The following is a 20,327-nucleotide window of genomic DNA, read 5'->3' on the forward strand; positions in this document are numbered from 1 at the left end:
TCCTCATAAAATGATAAAGTTGACACAGAATGTTTGCCTTCCAAACACCAAAACCTTTTCAGATTAATTCCACAATTGTACATATTGTGGGATTTTTGATAGTTCCAGATTTCAACAGTTGCATACAAGACAGATACTCTTGAACCAAGTCAAAATCAAAGGAGGGAAGAGAGACGGCTTTTAGCCAGTATCATACAAGAAAGAGATTTAAAAATTTACTTCTATCTCCTAAATTTCTCTTGCATAGGTTTTATGAGTAAAATCAGGATTTTTTTTTTTCCTTTCTATATAATTGAGTTGATGTAACACAGAGGAATTATTATCCCTTCTGACAGGTAAGATGGGTAACTCAGAGCCAGAAGGAAGTATTTCTTAGATGAACCATGAGTAGAGGAAGGTGCAAATGAGTGCCATATTCATTGCTATTTAGATGCAGGAAAATCCTGCCTGGTGAAAAATATATGGAGGGGCTGGCTATCTCCTAAATTTCTCTTGCGCAGGTCTTATGAGTAAAATCAGGAATTTTTTTTCCTTTCTAGATAATTGAGTTGATGTAACACAGAGGAATTATTATCCCTTCTGACAGGTAAGATGGGTAACTCAGAGCCAGAAGGAAGTATTTCTTAGATGAACCATGAGTAGAGGAAGGTGCAAATGAGTGCCATATTCATTGCTATTTAGATGCAGGAAAATCCTGCCTGGTGAAAAATATATGGAGGGGCTGTGTCCTCTCTGAAGCCTAGAACTGAATATGTGTTCACTTACCTTAAAATGGACACTTGATTCCTAGTTACCTGTCCATAAGCTTGTATATGCACCAGAAAAAAAAAAAAAAAAAAAAAAAAAAGAAGAAGACGTCTTTAAGTACATCTGAACTTAAAACTTTGGTACAACATATGGGGAATGAAGGGCTTTGAAATACAAATTATAAGGTAAGATTTCTTTATATTGTATTTTAAGCAATCCCCTTCCTCCTGTTACATATAGGCCAGCTAAGTGGGGTGCAAAGTTCTTATCAAGAAGTCACAAAGGAAATAGTCCGACATAATTCAGGTATTTCAAAGGACCTGTCATTTGAAGAATGATGTAACCATTTGCAATATAGGTGTGAGGGCTTTAAATTCCCAGCTCATGTGTCAGTCACAGTGGAAGTGCTGCAGTCTGGAGAGTGAGCTCAGAGCTGGCTGGGGCAGGTTCTGCAAGCAAGACTCAAGCCTTTGACAGCGAGATTCGCTGCTTGGAAGATGTGACTCCTGTTGAAGGGAGCAGGGTCCCCTGACACCTACTTAATGCACACAGGTTGCTGGAAATTTATGACACCAGAGTTTTCAGTCCTGGCAGAGCAACTTAATATGTATTTAAACCTACAGTAGCCAGGACATATTTCATATCCTGGTTTTCTTTTTCCTCTAGATATTGCCAGTGTTTCAGTGAGCCCGCAGGGCACATTTTCCTGAAAGACAGATATGCTTTTTCATGTAACACCCCATTAAGTAAAGCCCTTTAGCAAGGACAAAGAGTCTCTGAAGATCCTTTTCTGGCATAGGATGTTTACAGACTGAAACACAAAGCTGGCTGTTTCTCTGAAAAAGAAAAAAATATCCAAAGTTCCTGGTTAATCTGCTCACTGCCCTGAAACATTCTGTTTGTTTTGGTTTGATATTTCCCAAGAAGGCTTCTGATTCTGTTTCTTTAACTTCTTGCTGATGGCTTTGTCAGTATCTCTCAAGCATTTGTTATTGTGCCATCTGAAGTATTCATACTTCAGATATATGTAAATGACAAAGGTGTTGGAAAAGAAAGGGGCTGCTATAGATGTGCAAAGCCCTGAGAGCTTCAAAATTAGTGAGTTGCAGGTGTAGAATATTGTGACAGATTTGTCCTCCAGCTGTAGAAATAGGGGGAAATATGCACACAGTGGAGTGTGCACACAATAGTGTGGCTTGTCAGGTAACTCTTCTCCACAGGGTGGCAATTTGGGGTCAAAAGTAGCACCTTGGTGCAGTACAATGATTTCATGAGTCTTGTCTCTCTTTGACTTGCATATGTGGCTTAGTAAGGAGCAGCAGAAGCAGTGGAAAAAGTGTAAAGTGTGACTGACAGTTTCAATGTATTGCTTGGCTGCAGAGCTATTTGAAACAAATTGTACAATATGGAGCTGGTGGCCATAGGATTGGTGTCTTCCTGATGGACATGTTCCATGTTCTTAGCTTCAGATCAGCTTTGAACAGATTTTTTCAAATTTTTCTCTGCCTGCCAAATTGTTCCTCCTATCAGCCGTTCACAACTTCAGTAGAATTTATTTCTTTCCACCTACCATGCACAGGAAATTTGACTCAGAAAGATGAGATGCAAATGTTATGCAGGGTTGACCTTTTCATTTACAGGGTAACTAATTAGCTTGACAAGTAACACATTTAGTAAAATACGTATATGTCATTAGATAATCCAGCCTACCTCTTCATGGTGGCTCCCTAAAATACATCTTACTATTGCTGCAATTAACTGCAGGCTTGCTGTTGACTTCAATAGGAGCAAGACTACAGATTTAGACCAAATGCAAAGTAACTTAATGTGCAGTCTCTGATCTGGCAACCTCATAGTTACTTCTTAGTTGTGCTTTAGCACCACAATGTAGTGCTGACTGAGTACCTTTTCCAGTTCTGCCTTTTTTTGCTGTAAGACAGGACACATGTGTGGCATTTAATATGAAAACATTAAAAGAGGAATATTTTTAAAGTAAATTTTGGGGAAAGGTAGAATTTCTGAGGTAGGCTAAACTTAGGTATCAGCCTGGACAGGATGAACCTGGGCAACTGGCTGGACAGATTCCTTTAGCTAAACTACAGGATGGTATTTACACATAGATGCTGTGCTGAGGTCTGTGCAGGAGGTGTAATTTATATTGTTACTTTGATGCAACCAAACCAAGAAAGACATGGTTGTGTTCATTTTTACCATGGCTGACAACCTGGTGGCCTTCAAAGGGTCTGAGTAGAGGTAGTTGTGCCCTCCATTGAAGAAAGGGGACAGAATTAGTAGACACAAGAAATGGAAACAAATGGCCAAGAATTTGACCAGGTCTTCCAGGCCAACAGAAAGAAGCTGGTCATGTCAAAAATCTAAAGCCCACTCCTGATTGCCTTCGGGAATCATTTATTGCCTTGAACAGATGTTCTCAAGCACAGTTAACCTTGAATCCTGCATGGTTTGGGTCTGATGTAGGATGATTAGCATTCCCTAGCTCTGGACTGCAGCGCCTGGTTTTTGGTGCCACCTCACAGTATGGTGTGGCAACAGAGATAAATGGTGCCCTGCTGCAAATGGGATGCGGTGATGCTTTGCAATTCTAATGAACCCATCCTGTGCTCTTCAGTGTCCTTTAAACCTTGACAATTAGGAAGAGTAAAGAAGGGGAAAAGTCTTACTAGAAGGGAGGCAAGAGGGAAGCAGAGCTTGTGAATGCCAACAGAAAAGAGAGGAATTTAATTTCATACTGATACTTTGAATTGCCATGTTCCCTTTTCAGATATATTTTGGAAGATGCTTATGCTTTTATCATAAAATATATCAGTTTACTGCTTCACTGTTTTATATGCTTTCTATTTTAATCTGGACCTGAGCCTGATGTTGCCATTAAATCATCTGCTTTGTCCTTCTTTATTTATATTCTTCCGTGTCAATTTTTTGCCTCTTTGCCTTTAATGAAGTAGAGGTGGCAGCTTTACAGATGGCAAACTAAATCACAGACAAACTACGTGACTTTTTACATGACCTATGCACAGAAAATTAATAATCACTCTTATTGACAGGTGCAGGCACTACATGTAAGTACTGCAAATAGTTTAGTTATTTTGGCTGTGTTGATTTGGGGAAAGTTCAGATTTTATGAGAGAATGTATGAGACAGTGCAAATTTTTTTCTTTTCCTTGCAGTTTTACTCATGGCGCCTCCATTCAATGTGGGTTTATATACCTCTTGGTCCTCTCCTGGCTATCATTGGGTTGGATTTCTCTCCTCCACTAAAGTGCCATAGTAATGCTGCACTGGTTTTGGCTTTTGACATGGTCCCCTGGTAGAACTACTTCATGCAGCTCTCTTTATCCTTCCTGCTTGCTTTCCTTTTCCTTTATGTTAGCTTTTTTTCATTCCTCATAGGCTTTTCTCATGCTCTTCCTTTCTCCTTTCTTTTTAGCAATGTCTCCTGTTTGAAGTTTGGAGCAAGTCTTCCCTCTCTGCTGAAACATTTCACTCCTGTCTGCTATTCACTTTGTTTTTTCCCCTCCTAGGAGCAGATGCCAGCCTGTTCTGACATCATCCCCCAAAAGATTGCTTTGCTAATTACTATGACAGACAACTTGTTTGTTTGTTTGTTTTAATTCTGCTTTTGCTTTCTATTTTGTCCTTTCTGCATTGGGCTGATCATTCTCAGTGAGCTCAGCAAGGTCACTGGAGTCACTGGCAGGCTTGTACAGAAGGGTGTCCTAAATGATCCATTTGAGGCATACAACATTTCTGTGATGTCTATTGACAACTCCCAAGATTTTGTAAATACCAGCACTTTAGCTGAAGCCTTATTATTGATAATCATCAGAAAAAGAAGACTGCTTACCATATTTTATTTATGAAACTGCACCAGGCCTTACATGCATACAGAAGTAGTCTGTGGGTAAATTTTAACCTTACTTAGCAGCATAAAGGGTCAGGAACTGGCTAAGACAATTTTAAATCAGGTTGCACGTATGGGTGTCATTGCTGAATTTTTAAAAGTGGGTTGAGCATGTCTGAAAGAGTTGTTAGCAGATATCTTTGAGAAGTGAGGAGGATGTTGAGGTGCCATGAGGTGAAAAAAAGGCAAATATCTTTCAAGATGCATGAAAAAGGAGAGCAAGGACAATGCAAACCTGTCACCTTCTTCAAAAGCCAGATGAATGATAATTGATGCTAGAGGCAAAATCTTATTTTGTTGGGATGTAGAATGTTTTTGTACAAAGAATGAGTTAAAAGTTAACAGATAAAGTCTGGCTGAGATATAATTCTTCCCAGAAATATCTTGTGGTTCTGAAAGATAGAAATATCTTGGAACAGCAGTAGAGGATACAAATGATACAGAACAGACCAGAATCTTCAGCCACAACCTTTTTCTTTTTCCAGAGGAAAAAGCCTTCATTTACTCACATGTTCATTGCAATACCAGGCATTTAGGTGTGCAATTGCAACCTTTTTCCATGTACCAAGGTGTTTAAATTTAAAACTTAAGTGTTTAAACTTTAAAATTTAGCCCAGGTTCTTGGAGGTGAGAATTTAGCAATCAGCAAATGTACCGCTTTGCAGATGTGGCTATTTGTGTGACCCATGACTAAAGCACCATTTTGAGAGTGTGAATTGATTTCATAGATATTTTCTCATTTTGCCTCATAAAAGGCAGAAATGAAAGAAGTGTCCTTGGGCCTATGAGAGCCAGAGAAGAACCTGTGATGTATCACCACCATTGGACAAGTTTGTTCTCAGCCCAGCCTACAAACCTTAGTGTCTGACAGATACCCAAATACTGGCATCTTTCTTTTGTACCTATCCATAGCCCAAAACCCCCATCAGTGAACTGATCCTATCAGAGCAAACACTCCTCTTAGAATGGAGAAGAGCTAAAGATTTGTCTTGCACCTCTGCTACAGGTCAAATAAATCACCCTGAATTTTCAGTACAATGACAGTGACAGCTCAGAAAAGCAATTCATTAAAGACAATTGCATTTTACCAAAGAACTGTTGTCCAAAATAAAACAAAGTGTTCACTGAAGAAAGAAAGGAATCTAAAATGGTGTTGGAATAGATTGTCCTTTCCAGATCAAATGCTGGTATTATTTGCAGCACTGCTTTTGGGAAGTCTGCAGTACTCTGGCTAAGCACCACCACTGGCCAGTTACCCATCTCATCCTCTGCAGCACCGACGGGGAAGATGGTTTAGCAGAAACCACTTTTACCTCCACCTCTTACCCATGGGACAGGTGGAGTGCCTGAGGTCTTGATACTGCATCTGCAAAGAGAGAGGGAGCTAGAGACATATTCAGCCCTACTGACTTTAAATGTTCACATTTTGCACATGTTGCAGAACAGGAGAAAAGGCAGACTAAGAATCCTTGACTAGGATTCCCAAGGTCATGCAACAATATACTGTGTATACCTGTGCAGGTGATAGTGATACAGACTGATTCTTGTGATATATTTATTATATTTTATGAGCTTTTTAAAAGAGTGAGAGACAGTAGATTTAGTTATCTAAACTAAATGTATAGGAGCATATACAATGCATTATGCATTTAGTTGTTTCTATACCAAGAATTTCATGAAGTGCTGGCAGTTGACAATCTCTGCTCAATTGCAAAATACTTGTACAATACAAATGCAGAATTTGGGTACTGAAGGAAATTATACCATACTTAAGTTCCAGAGTTCCTTTACACATTCATATAACAGCCTGACACACTGTGTACAACACACAACAAATTGTGTACCAATCTCTGCCAAGTAGACTCTGCTCCACAAAATATGCACATTGCCAACACTGGAAAAGGAAGGGTGGCCACTGCATTTTAGGTATAACCTTTTCTTCCTTGCTCCTATATGGATCAGAGGTCTGGTTGTGGTATAATTAACTTGCTTTTTCTTGCTTCTTGGCTAAAATATCTGGATTCCTTTGGATAGTAATTTGATAAATCTATTAATAACTTTCCCACTGCCTTTCTGAAGTAATTTGGCTAATGTGCAGAGCTGAACTTACAGCCAAGTCTGAAAGGCTTTTTTCCCCATTTAGAAATTGCAACTGTTCCTTATGTGCAGCAATAGTTTTCCCTTTGAAGAGAGTAAGATAGCTCTATTAGAAGGGCTTACGGTTTTTGAATATATCTCTTGGGTACTTTTACACAGAAAATGATCACATTGAAATACTTATGAAAGGGAAACCCTTTTACCTGTTTTGAAGCTGGCATGGTGCACATCAGGTAGGTTTGGATGCCTGTGCTTTGTGTGCCTTTGCAGTGCCCTCAGTAGGACAGGACAGCTTTGAGCACCATTAGAGGCGTCCCTGCCTCCTTGTTATGGTGGTACCAACTTTGATCCTCAGCCTGGGAAGATGAAAAACCAGACAATGTCAACAACTGCAGTGGCTTTTTGTTAATTGTCAGAGTAGATCAAACAGAGAAGCATTTTTTTTGGGATTGCATCAGGACATTGCCTCATGCAAGTGGGCTGGAGGCAGGCTGGGCATGTAAGGGACAGCTTTGCCCCAGGCTGCTGTGGCTTTCTGTGGCAACGTGGTGGCAGAATCAGGTTGTTAGGGCTGGTGTTGGGGACGAGCCAGGGGCATTAAGGCAGCAGGCAAGAGGCTGCATGCAGCATCCAGTTCAAGCTGGCATTTCTGTCTGGTCTGCAAGACAGCCAGCCTTGGTCCTGTCAGGCAGGGTGCATGTACAGCTGCCTGTGGGGAGAAGGGTTGTCTAAGAAACAGCAAGGCTGGTGCAGGAGTGATTGGAATATTTTCCCATAAATATTCTTTAAACGTAAGTGATTGTGATGAAATCATAAAAGCAATTGGCTCTTGTAACTCCTTTTTTGAAAACAAATTAAGCCTAAAAACATGTAGAGACCTCCTTCCTTTCCAGAATATTATTGAAAATTAATAGACCATCTGAGCCTGCAGTATCATAAAGTCTGTATCCTTTTTTTTTTTCCACGTACCTTCAGATTCATCTCCAGCAGCTCTCCATCTGTTTGCAGGCTGTTTTCTAAACCAGTGTGATGCCTCAGGTGCAGAAGAGAGAGACAATAATTAACAATGTGGCCTACAGCATCTTGGGGAACAATTAATTTTAGTGAATGGACAAGGGGAGGAAGTGGGAAGGTAAGCTTTGCTCATTTGTCTGCTCATGCATTCACAGCTGGGCGTATTGGATAGATGAACATACAGATATGTATATTCCTCTCCCAAAAAGACTATTTTCAGCATTCCAACTTTCACTCTTTTGCAATAGCTGTTGTGCACAGAAGCTACTTGAAAATGACAGTGCCATCTGCACTGAGGAGATTAGGGGGTGTCAAGGAATACTGTTTTTCACTTCTCTCATTCCTGCTTCTCTCCATCCTGTCCCTGGAAAAATCCCAGCTTTTAACCTGTCAAAATAGTTTTAAAGCTGGTCTCTGATGTATAGAAACCTGTGAGACAGAACCATGACAGCTATGTACTGTCAAAGGAGTATGACTGCTCAAAAAAAAAGAAAATCCAATACAGCTGAATAAAAGAACACGGAAATGTGGGAGTCTGCAGTAGCATGTGGGGTTGTTCTTTCATGCATATGAAAGATACATTGATCACAGAATACTAAATTTATATATAGGAAGACCATTTGACTGGTTTATACTTAGAGAGATTATAATGCACAGAACTGAAAATTAAAGATCTGCACATCTACAGAGAGGTTAAAAATGAAAACCGTATGATGAATTAGGATATTTTTCCTGCAAATGTAGGTCCTGAAATTAGAAAACTGAATCCATTTATAAGCTCTTAAATGCAAGTGGCCTCATTTCCGATGTGCCGAGCAGCCGCTGCTCTGCCTGTTTCTGTTATTAACACTGGCTCCATTTCTGAAAAACAGCTGTTAGGAAGATCCTGTAGGATCTCCTCTGACATGTCTAGCTGGCAAATAACCACATCCAACTGCAGGACCTATGTGCCATGTGAGTACAGCTGGAGATATGGGGAAGTGCTGCTGAGCTTTCTGATTGTGTAATCTCCAGGTAGGAATCCAGCAGAGATGCTGAGAGAGGAACCCCATCAACTTGACTCCTTTACTCCTTTTCATATCCCTCTGTCCCTTCCACTTCACACACTGGTGCCCATGCTGAATGCAGAGACTATTTGAAGCAGCTGAAGAAACTTGCTGTGTGCTTTTTGAAAGTGAGATATCACATATGTGACTACTTGGTTCTGTGTGGAGCATGGGAAAATGAGGTATTTCAAGACTCACAAGTGCATGGTCAGATTTGGAAAATGGCTGTACTAATAACAGGCACCTGAAAGCTTAATCATGAGCCCAAATTAGGTGGTTTCTAAACATTTGACTTTATTCTGGAATTTTGTAATTTCACAAGTGTGTCTGCAGTGGAGAGAAAACAATGTGCCCCACTGGAAAGCTAGCAGTGCATTCATCCCTTCAGAGAACAAACTCATTTGCCCTTTCCCTTTTATGTCTGCTTATTCAAACAATTAAGTAAACTTAAGAAGCATCTCCTCTGAGCCACTCTCATATGTTTCCAGGCAGTAACATAAATGAGGATCAGTAATCTAATGCAGAACTGATTTGAGCATGTTTGCATGTTATTAGGGAGCTAAAAGGTTTATTCATGCCTTTGGCTCTGTATGTATGCAGAAACAGCTGCATGGAGGAGGCTGCTGTTGGCTGACTGCTCCTTGTGCAAAAAGAACCCCCAAACTTAGGCATTTTTCTGTTCCAAATGTCCAGGCTATGACAGCAGGGAAGACTACAGAGTGTCTTTCAGGATGTAAAGGCTGTCATTTGTGCATCCAAGAAAGGACTGTACTGTAAAGGTAGAAGTATTTTTAATAAGGAAATTACATGCTGTGAAAGAATGTGAACTCTTCTGGAATGTGTGGAGTGGATTATGTTAATATCTGCATATCAACTTTGCCCTCTTGATTCACTTCATGCTGCATCAATTATACTGTAACTTTTCAAACTGCTGTCTCTACGTAGCATTGTTAACTATAGCCAAAGGTTGCGAAAAGATTATCCTTTTAAAATTCGATTGCTTGCTCACCAGGAAAGCAACAAGAAGGGGAAAAAAAGGTATTAACAAGTCCTGTAAAAAAAATAGAATTCCATCTATTTTCACTTCTAAATAAAATAAAATCAAATCCCCAGAAATTCTCATTTTTTGACAATATCAAATAGTGCAATGTGAGATATAATTTTGGTTGCAATGTATGGATGATATTGCAAAGAAGTATAAATATGTATCATACAGAGGCTCTTTGCCAAAATGCACCATTTCACTCCCTTAAATGAGCTTACTCAAAAACAATTTTATATGGGGAAATTCATAAAAATCCATAGATTCCCATGAATTTTCTCATACTGCTCAACCTGCTAACTCTAGTGAAAGATGTTCAAACATATCTAACTTGTAAATTCCACAGGCTTATATTGGTTTAAAATGTAGTTTTGCATGCCTTGGTTTGTATTACTCTTTTTTTGTATTATGAATGGAAATGAGTTTACGACCTAAAAAAGAAAGCAAATGATAGTGTAGGGAGCTCTTGCATCAATGTAAAGAGTAGAGCATAGAGCAGACAAAGCAACTCCCAGTGTGTGAGCTTTGCACAGCTGTAACTTCTGTGATTTCTTTCAGTTCTTTCAGTTCTTGGTCAAATGGCTGCTGAACATAAAGGATGAGATGCTCTTAACTCATACTTTTAAAAGACTTCTTAACAAAACAAGTGTCTTTCTCTTTCATATCACTGGGGGTAATTTTACTGCCTAGAAGAATATCAGTCTTCCATGATCCAAGAAAACCTTTCCCAGAGTTAAATATTCACTTGTATGGTTATAAGCAGCCAAGGTTCTGACCTTCTGATGTTAAAACTAACACAAAAGGAGCAGAATACACTACCCCAGTGAGTAATGAGTGAGAAGGAAGAAAAGGTATAATGGGAGTGACACCCTCAAAAGATTTACTAGGGAAAAATTCTTACTGGGAAAAGCTTGCCATCATTAGTAATCAAGGAAGAAACTACCTACAAAGGTAGCTGTGGAAAAATTAGAATTTGGACATAGGGGAGAATAACATGGCAAGAATTGTCCTAGGCACAAATTCCATAGCTAGAAAGCACCATTACAGCCTCTGCCCTCCCTGAGTGGCTACAATCTACCTAAACAGGGAACTGATGCCAGGACCAGGATTCTCCTTCTGAGAGGTGAGACGTGGGTGAATCTGTTTTCAGATTCACCTGTGCTGTGTCTCTGCCTGTGCTCCAAAGACAAAACAGAAATAAACCCAACAAAAAAAACCCAAACAAAATCAAAAACAATGACAGCAAAAAACAGATGGGAGGAAAAATTCTCATGAAAAATTGTGATATAATTTATTATTTCATTGAAATTATATGAGCCCAAGGAATTCCAAGGTGTGGTCCTGCAATAACAAGGCATAGAAGAAGGAATAATCTTGTAGCAGTACTGGAAATGTTCATAATGTTTGTATTTTGAATGTGCCTTGTTGAAATAGGAACCAGTTCTCTCTGAAACCAAAACTTAGTCCTGCATAATGATGAGCCTGGCCTCCAGCAGTAAGAAAGGAGGGAATTAGATGAATTATAAAATGGAATTCAAAGTACACTAGTAAGACAGGGGCTTTTTTCAGTGCTTGTGTCTTTCCTTCTGCTGGCATTCCATGGTGATAGGGTAAAGCTACCATGTATAGAGCAAAAATTGAAGAATATTAATAAGATGACAAATTCTTCCTCATGCCTATTTACTGTCAGTGACATACCTTTTCATTTATACCTCTGCCTAAGAATGGCTCATAGTTACTGTATTCCCTGTCTCCTGACCTACAGTGGTTCCTTAGCCATGCTATGCATGTTTTAGCTCATTTAATCTTTCCTTTGAAGCCATTCCCTCCAGCTCTTTGTCATTTGCCTTGCTTTTGTCTGGATCCCTTCCAATTCATCCTGGCATGAAGGTAGACACATGGCAGTAGACACAGTTTGGGGTGTGCTTTCAAGAATATGCCATCAGGAAGTGCTGCCCAACCCCTGCCATCTCCCAGGAGAACTTGGTAAACCCATGGGATCCCCACTGGGACCCTGGTGCCTTCCTGCTCCTAAACTCTGAATTACAGACTGCACACAGTGGAGCACCCAATAAAAGTGCAATTTGCACTGGCTGTTAGTTTGGGCTTATTCTTCTGTTGTTACTGAATACCATAATCCCAGTTCTGACCCTTCTTCCTGGGTATGCTGCTCAGATCTTTTTCAGCCTTGCTACCTTTCTGTTCCCTTTCTCCCATGGAGTATCTGTCCTGCAGTGCATGATTCACCAGATTTGCTCTTCTGCATTTTTACAGTTTGGATCTCCTTCAGTGTTTCTAGACAATATCATGAGGCTCCTTAGTGCATTGTCTTAGGTATTTGTGTTTCTCCTCTGTAGGCTCCTCCCATGAACTAAGAAATTGGTTATTGTCTGGATTTTATGACATCAAGTCACATAATGATGCCCACATTACAAACAGCAGCTTTTGGCTCAGTGTGCTGCTGTTTTTGAATTTCCCAAGTCTCTCTCCAGAGCCTTAGTCAAGAGGACAGGCTATGTGGATTCTCAATGTGTTTCCCTGCTCTGCTTCTCATTTGGAATTCAACTAACAATTCTTTCCAGTAATTGTTAACCTCCACTGATGCTTTAAAAGTGGGTTCTGCAGCCTTGAATGTGAGAATATAAATACTGAAGATCTCTTAGGTTGCTTTTTAAATGTCTGCTCAAGATTGGACATTACCAGAGGGGTCCAGGAGAACTCCTTGGAGCATATGCTAGGGGCTGGTCAGGGATCTCCACAGCACCCGAAAACCATGGATTGTCTATGTTTAGGCATCTGAATCCCAGGCAGGTGTCCAAATGAACTCTTCCCAAGGAGCTCCTTAGCATTTGCTAACTAAAAATAGAGTTTAGGCATTTGTCTGTGAATGCCTACATGTAAATGTCTTCACATCAAACTGAATTCTTCCTATGATGTCAAATGTGTAATTCAAGAGAAATTATCATGACAAGGTAGAAAAAGATACAACCACATCCAAAGTTGATCTGTTTCATTTTTTTTAAATTTTCTTCCTTGTTCAGATACCTGCACTAATTGCCTCCAATTAATTATCTTCATCATTGCTACTTTACAGACTTTGAACAAGCAAAGATAACTGAGCAGTTCCTTGATATCATCTCTAGTTCTGCACCTGGTATTATGTGCAGCAGTGTCACCAAGAAGCAGATCTTTTGATAGATCTGTCATGTTGGGATATGGCAGAGGCCACTTTTCTGAGGAGCAGGGCACAGAGCTCAGCAGGATGGATGAATACAGGCATGGCTCTACTGCTGTTAGAAAATCAGCTGCTGCAGCTCCCTGACCATGCTCTGCTGGAGCCATACTCTGCATAGCTGTAGCCATTCCCTGTGTAGATACAGAGATGAGTTTTGTTATAGCAATGATAGCGAGGCTGATTAATGTAATGCCAGTCAGAGACCAGTCTATTTCTGTAATGCCAAGATAGCACCTTTTAAAATAAAATGAGTTCCTGCTTCTGCCTGAATGCTACTAAGCCTCGAGAAATACAGAAAGGTTTATGAACCTCATGATTATCTGTCCTTTCTCCATGTGTTCTTATCAGTTATTCCCTATCTGCCCCTCAATTTCACTGTGCCTGTGTTCCCTGTCCTTCCCTTCCCTACCCAGCCTGAAGGATGCAGTTGTTATTCATTCTGGACCTGATCTGCCACTTTTATTTGTATGGCAGAGCCAATATCTTTGTCCTCTTTGGCCAGTCAATTCTTGCATGCAGAAACAGATTTTAAAACAACTGACACCAGGTGTTAATTTGAGATAGGCTGAGGCCTGTAATTTTAAAGGACACCAGTAAAAATGATTAATGAAAATCTCTTACATATGGGAATGACTATTCCTATCTAGCAACAAAGGAAAAATTTGCTCAAAAGCAGAAGATCAGTGCAACGGGAATGAAACAAATAATTATAGCTTAAGAAACTAAGATAATTTTTGGTGGTCTTCTGGGATAGATTTCAGGAATAAATTTAATTTGGGAACAGCAAGACTGGGCAAGTCTTCTATGGCCAGGGCTGATGGGACATGAGGCAGGGCTAGCCAAAAGGCTGGAACAGCACATTTTCCTGGTGGCAAACTAACATGCTCAGCTCTGGTGTGCAAATTGATGTGCAGCTCTACCTACTCTGCAAGTGTGTGGTTTTCAGACAATTTACATCCAATGTCCAGGCAGAGGACTGCAGACAGATGTAGTTTAGCTTTATCTGCATTTCCTCAGACAAGTGTACCACTTTCTCATTTATTTTTTCTTTTTCACATTATGTTTTCAGGAGTTTTTTGAGCAGTTAACTGAATATCTAATTATTAGGCAACTGTAAAACCACTGAAAAGGAAACAGTGAAGGATCTAGTAATAGTGTGAATGCAGGCATAGATGCCCCTGTTGGAAAGATGTGCTTCAGTTTCAGCCTTTGTGAATGACAATTTAATTGCTGTGTCTCTGCATTTGTGCTCCATTCACTACGAAGGAAATAAGTGGGAATTGAAGCACAAGAATAGATGCACTGGTCATCACTGAACTGTACTGAAATGCTGTGTACAAGCTGATGATTTTATAATGGGCCCATCTGCCCACCTCAAAAAACCACTACAGAGATTGACAAGATTGGCAGCACCTGTTTTTCTAGTTCCATCTTCAGAATAGCAAAAGGTGTTGAGTTTTGGAGTTTAGATGCACAGATCTTTCTAATTTAGTTTCTTCTTGTGCTCTGTGGATAAGTCTTAAATAGTTTTCTCTTGCCTTTTTTCCTAGTCCCTCACTGAGATGTACTTTTTTCCCCTCTACTACTGAAAGCTGGCTTTGCATTTGTTATGGTTTCTCTGTATATATAAGGCTCTCCTTATACTTTATCCACTTAGCAGAATTAGAACATTTAACAGACATATTCATGAACCTCTCTTCTTTTTTTTCTAGAAGTTCTAGTGGTTTTGACACTGCATCTTTCAAAAGATGTTTAACAGACATATTCATGAACCTCTCTTTTTTTTCTAGAAGTTCTAGTGGTTTTGACACTGCATCTTTCAAAAGATGTTAAGTATTCATCATGAAGTCTCTCTGCACACAAGTTCTCTTGCAGTGTAGTGATAAAGTGGTCTAAGATTTCCACTCGTGCTGTAGATAATGTACATCTTGGGAGCTTCTGTTGCTGTGTAAACATTTTGCACTTTCAAAAAAAGGTAAGTCATTCCTCAATATATGAGTCTTTTCTGTAAGATAAGCGTGACCAGTTCTCCTCATGGGATGTGATTGTTCAGTTGCCCCACAGCTACTTATTTTAGCCTTAATTCCCAACCAGTCCTAATGTTCTTTGGCAATTTCACCTACCTATCATAAGCAACTTCTTCTGCTCCCTGCATCTACATGTCTAGGCTTGAAATAATTCTTGCTTTGCCACCAGCAGGTTCCTTCATTGGAAAACCAAAAGTGCAGGGAGTTTTCTCAGATTGAATTAAACTCTGTACCTGCCTTTCAGCAATAATGTGTTCTCTTAAAAGTTTTTCAATGCCATCATTTCTGTTTCTGTGTAAGCAGATTTCTGATGTCTGTATGTTTATACACCTGACTGGCCCATCAGACTCTGTTAAGTTTGGTTTACATAGTGCTGCTTTGTTCATGGCTCTGTAATACCACCTTATCCCTTATCTAGAAAAGGCTTTTTTATTCCAGTTGCTTTCTTTCTGCCTTGGGAACAAGATTTTCTCTGAAAATTTTGTCTTTTTTCCTATCCTCATTTATATTCTCCAAATAAAGAGAAAGCAAGCAAAGCAAATACACACTGAATCTCCAAAGCATTGCAAATTGATCTTGTGTTGTCAGGGAATAGCTATGATTTAAGTTAAATGACAGGCAGGCAGAAGTCCTGCCTCAGCTTTGTTATTCTTAAGAACTCCTGGGAGGACCTTCCGTGTTCAGACATTCCATTTTAACATTTCCACTTTCCTACAACTTCCTAGGATCAGTCCTCTGCCGCTGCCTGGTGAAAGATGCCTCTTACAGAGGATTACCAACTCCCAGGCTGGTCCTGGCATTGAAGTGGAATGCACCCTGCTGCTTTACAGGTACCACAGAGGATTGTATTGGTGTGGTGGGCTTTGCCAGAGCACTCCAGTGTCATCCTCTCAAAGCTTGCTATGCCACACACATATAAAACCAAAGTGAAATGTACATTTGCAATGTCAAAATTGAGTAACAGGTCACAGCCTTATAAAAATGTAGCCAATGGGAACTCAGGAAATTCAAGACTGGTTCTATCCTTGTATCAAATCCAGAAAAGCCTGTGAAACACGTCTGTTGGCAAGGTATAAAAGTGGATCTACTGTGTGTGGGCAAGGACTTGAATATGATCTACACAGCATGTCCTCAAAGTCCTGGCTGGTAGAAAACCCCTGGCCCTGATGTGCCAGGGTCTCCGTCTGTTTCCATTCAGAATCAAAGGCTTTGCCATCCAGCTCATCTATTTCCTAATCCCTCCCAGCGTATCACTGGCTTCCACCCACTATGAAAATTATGTTGTTCCTCAGCAGAGACAGGTACAATTATTCCCTTCTTTGATCATAAACAGAATCAGATAATGGCTGCCTTGGTGCTTAAATTAGACATCTAAATTTAGTGCCTCTAAAAGCAGGAAAATCTTTTCCACAAGGCTTAGTGGTATTTTTTCTCTTATGGATGACATAGTTCATGCAAGTGTCATTTGCATAATTACATAACCATGAAATTTGTATGTGCTACATACCATTTTGCACTTGTTTCAGACCATGTTAACAACTAAACTTCCCTGAGGGGATATGGGGTTAAGGGGTGACATTCCCTTGAACTCTGTCCTTGGGAGCACTAATCATTATCTGGCTGCATGGAAACTAGCTGTAACTCCTGTTATTTATTATCCTCAAGAAAAATAAATAAAATCACCAAATGATATAGATAAGTCTACGGTCATAGAAGCAGAGCTTATGCTTGACTTAAAATGTCCTGTACAACTTTTATGGTTTGATTTCAAATTTAAATTTAAAATATTTTTACAAATCTAGGTACTCAACATTGAAGTTAATGCCATTATCTGTTGTAGAGGTTTTGGATTACTGAGACTGACTGTCCTTGAGAAGCACTTCAGTAAGAGTGCATAACTTAACTACATATGGAAATCCCTAATTGCCAAATGCGTGGACAAATACATTTAGCTTTTGTGAAGAGCATGCACAGGGAGGTGATGTTGCTGAATTGATAAACAGCAGCAAGCCCAAGTCATGAAAGGGGATTTCCACTCTTGTATCACCAATGCTGTGGTCCCTAAGCCAGTGACCTTACAACGTAAAATAAAGACAAAAGGGAGTTATTTGTTTCTGGGGGTTTTCATGCAAGCCAGTGAATATGATATGATAAGTAATGTTATTCTAATGACATACACCAGCCTGGTTTGAAATGTCTTTGGTGTTTTTGTAGGATAATATTAGGTTAATTGCTATTTGGGAAAGATCACATTAAATTTCTCTGTGGTTTAGTAGTTAAATAATTTATGATCTCACTTGTACATCAGGGGCTCAAAAGCACTTGCCTGGGAAACCCACTGTACACTGGGGCTGGGATTTTTTTCCTTATGAGGAATGGAAAGGAATTTTCAGTGCTTACTGTAAGTCTCTGCAGGCTGCACCTACACATGCAAGAAGTTCAGTGTCATAGGAAGAGATCCAGCCAGTGTTGAGAACAATTTTTTTCCCATTTTAGATGAGTTTTACTTCAAACTAGCTCTGCTCTGGTCCAAAGGACAAAATAGTCATAGCAGCTGGAGGACAGTAAATGTGTTCCTCAATCCCATCCTCTAGTTTGATTTAATTTGAAAAGAATCTGGTTAATTGTAAAAGTATCCTCTGAGGCTTTTCCATCATATGAATCAAAGCATTCTAAGTGGCAGCAACTGCACAATCTGCCTTCAAAAGCACGTTCATGATCTGAACTAAAGCACAAACGTAGGCATACTCTGTACTAAAATAAACACAGCTGCACTAAAAGGATTCATTTTATGTCAGAGTCCTATAATTTGGGATTTGGCAATAAAGTCCTTAGTAAGCCTGAAATATGGCAACTTGCCCCATAGGCACTTCAATATAAATGTCTGGATTTGTTATTTTATTTCTTTTAATATTTTGCAGATTGCAGAAAAAAATAAACTTAGAACATCCTGATCTAATTTACTAATTGCATGAAAAATCAGTGGTAATAAACTATGTAATTGTACAGGGAAATGGTGATTTCTGTCCAAGCATATTTTGCACCCTTAACTGCTTTTTCTGTGATATTACCACTCAGATTCTGCTGAAGTTTTATAGCTTGCTGTAGGTTTACTGAACTGCCTGTTACTGAACACTAAGAATATTTGCACATATGCAACATTTAAGGAAATATAAATTCATTTCTGCTGACTCTTTTTTCAAAAAGCAAATCTAATTCAGCTTGCTGTTCGACGTCAGTGTGGCAATTTAATATCTTTTTTGTTTAATGTAACCATATTACTATAAAAAAGGAAGTAATTGAACAATGACAGATTTTTTTTCCTAATCTTTCATCACAATTTCTACAAATCAGTGTAAAAGTAGGGGGATAAAAATTATCACTAGCTGGAAATTACCTTGATTGAAATGTGAGGCTCACCTAGAGGTGCTGGAACTAGAGCAGTGAAATAGAGTTCCAACAAAAAGTTACAGATTAGAGATGCAATGGTCTGGGACCACCAGCATGGTGAATGGCCTTACTTTCGTGTACATAGATAAAAAGGTCATTGAGTTCCTGAACTCACAGAGATAAAAACAATTAGATTCTGCCTCATCAGGTCTCAAGAGAAAAACAAACACTTTGAAACTACTCTCCTTAGGATATAACATTATAGCTGAATTTCCTATCACAAGAAAATTTACCCTTTCATTTGCAGAAATAGGAAGGAAGAAACAGCTAACCAATTAAGAAACTAATGGTCTTGCGCTAATTACTTACCAAAGTTTGTTGGCATACAGGAGCCACAAGTTCAAGCTGCCCTTCTTGTCATGGAGACCAACTGTAAGCATGGCAGTTTTCCTGGGGCATTTCACTCTTCTGGCCTGGGTTGGTTGGTCCATCTCATTTCAGCGAATAATTTAAATTCTTGTTTTGAAGAAGGGATGTTTGTCTAGTCCCCAAACTCCCCTGAATCTTAGAAACCATGTCTAAAGCTGGCCTGTTTCTAAGAATGGCAGTGTTTGTGGAGCAAGATGTTCCTGTGAGAACACTTTTTGCCAAGTCAACTGTAGTTGGGTTTTTATCTTTCACCTCTGAGATACCTTATTGCAATCTGTCTGATGACTTGCACAGACTTTCCCATATAAGATCTGACTGCTCAGTAGCAATGGTTTCAGGTCACCGTTTACTTAAATGAGCATACAGTTTCTGAGATACAGCCAGAAACCTGCTTTAATGAAGAATTTACCACTGTGCAGTCAATAAGCAAGCTGAGTACTTTACCCCTGGAACACAGGGTTACCTGATGTTTTATCAGAAGAGACACGTGTGATGATGTGAGATTTTTTCAAAGCAGCTGATTCTCTCAGCTTGAAACTCTGTGTCAGAAACCAGTGAATAATCCCTCCCTACAAAGTTTTTTTCCTTTGTTCCTAGCATTTCACCATGACCCCATGGATTCCCATGTCTCAGTTTGCATATGGTCGGTCTGCAACATCACTTGAGTGTATTACATCCCTAATGCTGATGCACACTGAATTTGTCAAAATACTGTGGCTAGACAAGCTTAAAATCAGAACAGGAAAGGAAAGAGAAAAGCTCTTGATTACGGAGATGGAGCTGCTTCTATGAAAGCATCAAATTAAGCATGGTAAACTTGTGTCCAAAACTCATCTCTTCCCAAGGCAGTTCAGGAAAAGCTGCCTTGGTAGCTGCAGCTGAGGATTAGCCCAGTGGGCTCTCCCAAGGCAGAGTCCTGTGGAACACCACAGATGCCCCTCCTCTGGATCGCCTCATAGGATTGCTCATCGCATCCCTCCCCTGCTTACAAATGAATCTTCAAAGCTGGGAAAGTCTGCTTTCCCTCCTCCAGCTAATCAACTTAGAAAAGCTTACTGTAGCACACTTTGCTGTTTGTGCAAATGCAAATGAAGCCTTGTTGGAGTTTGTCTGTGACTGAAATAAACAATGCCCTTCTGATGTGTTGATTTTCCATACCCTGCTCATTCTCTAGTGTCAGAAGTTGTTGAAATTGCAGTTTTCTCTCTCCTCCCTTTCTGGCCACAGAGCTCATGAATCTTTTTGTGGTGGTACAGCAATCTCACAGAATCACAGAATGGGAAAGAATGGAAGGTCATCTGGTCCCACCTCCCTGCTCAAGCAGGGCCATCTCAGAGCACATGGCACAGGATTCTGTCTAGATGGTTCTTGGACATCT

At 39.8% G+C, this 20,327-nt stretch overlaps 2 long non-coding RNA genes across 5 annotated transcripts in view; one reads left to right on the forward strand and one right to left on the reverse strand.

Annotated features, from left to right (window-relative positions):
• Positions 1-20,327, forward strand: part of LOC120504751 — a 222,994-nt gene that overhangs the window by 136,075 nt on the left and 66,592 nt on the right. The window lies entirely within an intron of this gene.
• Positions 5,983-19,117, reverse strand: LOC120504752. The gene is made up of 4 exons (XR_005628111.1): positions 18,890-19,117; positions 7,736-7,799; positions 6,970-7,122; positions 5,983-6,035 (listed from the first exon to the last, which is right to left on the reverse strand). It is a non-coding gene; the product is annotated as an uncharacterized LOC120504752 (long non-coding RNA).

The sequence above is a fragment of the Passer montanus genome, unplaced genomic scaffold (assembly GCF_014805655.1).
Source record: "Passer montanus isolate IOZ18808 unplaced genomic scaffold, ASM1480565v1 scaffold3, whole genome shotgun sequence".
NCBI classification, from domain to species: domain Eukaryota; kingdom Metazoa; phylum Chordata; class Aves; order Passeriformes; family Passeridae; genus Passer; species Passer montanus.